The following is a 4,404-nucleotide window of genomic DNA, read 5'->3' on the forward strand; positions in this document are numbered from 1 at the left end:
AAGGGACTGGCTACCCACTCCAGTATTCTTGCCAAGAGAATTCCATGGACAGGAAGGCTATAGTCTTCCTCTGGAGTCACAAAGAGTTGGACACGACTGAACGATTAACACTTTCACTTTCAATGGGCAGGTGGTGGATACACAGGACAAAGAAGTGATTCACATCCTGGGCAGGATAGCATGAGATTTCATCACGCTACTCAGAATGGCTCGCAATTGGAAACCTATAAATTGTTTGTTTCTGGAATTTTACATTTAATATTTTCAGACAAAGGTTGACCACAAGTAACTGAAAATGTGGATAAGGGTGGGGTGTGGGGGGGAAATCCTATTGCATTTGGATGCCTCCACCCCTTTTCAGAAACAGGCAGGGTGAAGCTGAGCAGAGTGTGAGGCACCTTGCACCTTCCCTGTATCCCTGAAAGCACCCACCAAAAGGCTGGGCAGGAGGCCCTCCACAGACCGCTGATTGCGGGACTAGCATGTAGTCTTCACCACAGAGCAGGGTGGCCACAGCGAAAATACAGCAGCTGTGACTTCTTACTTCCTGTTCTAATCAACACCATGGGGCTGAAATGCAGGACACACAGTAGGTGCTAAATAGATTTTTATGGATTGATTAACCACTGGAGGGACAGTGACTTATGTAGGATTTATTCATGCTTTTGATGCCAAATGAGGGTGATTTTAGCGGAGCAGAATGTTAGAAAAACAAAACAGCAAACACAAAACCCGCCCAGCAGCGAGGCTGGCTCCTGCTCTATTTATACCCACTGCTCTCCTGGAAACAGATGTCCTCTCAGACCTGAGGGTTTCTGATGAGGGGTCCACTCTTCCTAGTGACCTGTGCATTCAGTAATCAGAGACATGGCTTTCCTCTTCCACACCAGCCCTCTGTGTGGCCAAATCAGCCTCCACTGCGTCTTCTCCAAGGGAAAAGACCTGGGTTAATGACAAAGGAAACTACATTTGTGTGCTGAGTGTGATGAAAAGGACAAAGGCTTTGGAAATAACCAACCAGACTCCGTTTCCAGCTCTGCCACTCACTGGCTGTGTGATTTCAGATCACCCACCCTCTCTGGGTTTCCCTGATAGCTCAGTTGATAAAAAAATCTGCCTGCAATGCAGGAGACCCCAGTTGATTCCTGGGTTGGGAAGATCCGCTGGAGAAGGGATGGGCTACTCCAGTATTCTTAGGCTTCCCTTGTGGCTCAGCTGGTAAAGAATCTGCATGCAATGTGGGAGACCTGGGTTTGATCCCTGAGTTGGGAAAATCCCCTGGAGAAGGGAAAGGTTACCCACTCCAGTATTCTGGCCTGGAGAATTCCATGTGGAATTCCATTCCACTATACAGTCCATGAGGTCGCAAAGAGTCAGACACAACTGATTGACTTTCACTTTCACTCCCCCTCTCTGGGACACAGCACTTGGGGCCGAGAACACTAATTCTACAGTTTGCTCTGATCATTGACCAGGTATTGTGGGTAGAATATCTGGTACAGTGCTTAGCATACTGCAACCACTGAGCAAATGAACGTTTTGTTGTGGTTATGATTATAAACACAAACAAGGAGAGAAGTCCATCTCAGCCACAGCGGGCACTCCCAGACAGTCCTGCTATGGCTTCTTCGGGTGATGGCAGTAGCTTTTCCAGCACAAAGTCCTCATCTGACAGACTGCACAAAGGATGGTCTATGCTCTGAGCCAGGAATGCATGTTCTGGTTTATTCCAGTCTACCTCTCTGGGGACCACAAGTCCACTCCTTCACAATCCAGCCACTTGGAGCATGGTCCTGACCTCAGAGCTCAGCTTGGGGCATCTCTGTCAGGACAGGCAGGGCTGGCTTTTGAAGCTCACTCCACATAGCTCGATCGTGTGTTTCATGGAGAAATCCTTAACCAGAGCTAAAGAAGCTCTGGCATCTAACACCCAACAAATCCCATTTACCACGAAGAGAGATCCATGCTAACCATGGAGCTTATCCCCAAACCACAGAATAGGGCCCTGAATAACCCAGAACAGATCCCAGCTGCAGGCAAGGTCTATGCAGAAAGACAGATCTCTTACACAACACAAACCAGATCCAGTCACCAAGACCCTGGGGAAGCAGGGACAGATGACACGAACAACAGCATTCCAGCTGAAATGAGAGTTCATGTCTAGACCAGAGGGGACCCTTCCTGAGTCCAAACCAAACAGTCCCTAGCTGGATGGATCCCCAGTGTAGGGGAAGATCTGGGCTTCAGACTCTGGAAATTCTTACTTGCATGCAGGCTCTGGGGATGAGAGAAGGGTGGGGTGAGGACAGGGGAGACAAACCCACTGTGATTCTAATTCACACAGCTTTTCTCATTCTTCTGACAAGCTGGCACCCCCGGTGAGCTGTTATCAAGATCCAACCCTGAAGGCTTTGCAACACTCCAGCATGGGCACCCTGGGCATCACCTGGGTGGATGCAGATTCAGCAGAGCCTCTCTTCTCTGATAACGCCCTCGGGGAAACTGGGAGAATCCTTATACCTTCACCCAGAGATGTAGCTGAAGAAGGATTCTTAGAGTGCTTATTTCCTACTTTCATTTGAAGATCACTGAAAATGATTTGTCAGACGTTATGATCACCTCAAATGGCCAGATCTTACCTATCCCTTAGCCTGCAAACCTCAGCCACATTTCCATAATGTCTACACCTGTCCTGTGTAGCCTGGTGGATCCCACAGCTCACAGCGGGTGAACCCACATAGATCATTTCAGAGGACCACTTCCTACCACATGAATGAATACTGACTCACCTGTGCCTTCCTTCTCCTCTTCGCTTTCAGTGCTTGAGGTGTTGAGTCCTTCTTAAAAATCCCAAGTAATCTTTTCTCCTTTCTCCTCTCTACATTACCCTTCAATCACTTTGCATGTACCATGTTAAGAACTTAGCATTCAGACCACACCTCGTATTCCCCTTCAGGTTCTTGGAGGAGCTTTCTTGCACGGGCTCCGACCTGCTCCCCCTCCAAGGCACCCCCCCTGTCGCCCTCTCTTAAAAACACCCCCCCTTTTCCTGGCTGATCCCCACCATCAAGGGTGGACTCCTTTACTCTGTGTCCTCTCCCCTCCCCTAGGCTTCACACACCAAAACTTCATCCGATTTTTTTTTCTTCTTCTTTTCAGGAAACGCAGTTACTCCATTCAGGAAACACCAATGGGGCCATTTCCCCAGCGTTCTCACTCCCTTTCACTGACAGTTCTCCGGCTACCCTCAGTAGACTATTATTATTTATTATTTATCAGCCGCCACACTGTACTCTGCTTCCCACAAGATATTAAAGAAGACACAATCCCTGAACTGAGTTCACAGCCGAGGAGAGCAGAGGCCTGGATTCAGACATCACAGGAGTGAGCTGAGCGAGAGAGATTTACCAATCACCCCTCCCCCGGCCCAGGCAGCGGGGGAGGGGTGGGGGGGTAGGGCGGGACCTGCAGAGCCCGCCCGGGGTTGGCTCCTCCCAGTTTCAGCCAAAGAACAAGCAGGCCCCCTACCTTCCACAGCCCCCTCCCCAATTTCTACCCAGGCCTCAGGCCTCTGCGGCTTCGCCCTGGGGAGTGGGGAGGCACAGGCTGTAGCCCAACAAGACGTTACATTCAGGCTGGAGATGGGGGATGGGGGGGGTGGGGAGGAATACATCTCCTCTGAAATCAAAACCAAATGAAGGGGTAAGGTAGAGGAGGGGAAGAGGTCAGGGAATAAAAACCAGATCTAGATCTACCAAGAAAGGGGAGACTGGTGCTGAAATTAAATGCTCTGACACAGTGGATAAGCCCGCAAAGGGGCTGCCACGGGCCTCTAGCCAAACCTCTCCTATGAAGGTGGAAGTTAGGGTCCGTGGAGACCGCACGTGGAGACAGAGAAGTGATGGAACTAAGAAAGTCGGTGTAGACAGAACGGGAGTCAGTGAAGACATGCAAGGCTGGGGTGGCCAGGGCAGGCGCTGTCGAAACAGAGAGGGGTCCTGCGGACTCAAGAGGGTTGGTGTAGACAGGAAAGTCCGTAAACACCGAGGGGAGTCGAACCTGCACGGACAAGAGAGGGTCGGTGGTCAGGATTTACGGGGCCGGCCGAGGTCCTTCAGGGACCTGGACAATTCCTGCTCCTTACCGTGGCTGGAGTGTCATAGGGAGGGCGGAAGCTGAAAGACGATTGGACTTTTCGTTCTCAAACTTTTCCGCCAGTTTCCTCAGGTGTTGAGCGCGGCCGGGGAGCTCGCCTCGGTCCCGTCCGCCAACCCGGGGCCGGCGGGGCCGGGAGGCCCAGGGCGCAGGAGGCCGGGACCCAGCGCCGCGCATCTGCCGGGCGCGGCCGCCGAGCTGGGCAAGCCGGGAGCCACCGCAGGGGGCGGCGGGGGCGCGGATGGACGG

Source organism: Bison bison, unplaced genomic scaffold, assembly GCF_000754665.1.
Source record: "Bison bison bison isolate TAMUID 2011002044 unplaced genomic scaffold, Bison_UMD1.0 scf7180017864145, whole genome shotgun sequence".
NCBI lineage: Eukaryota > Metazoa > Chordata > Mammalia > Artiodactyla > Bovidae > Bison > Bison bison.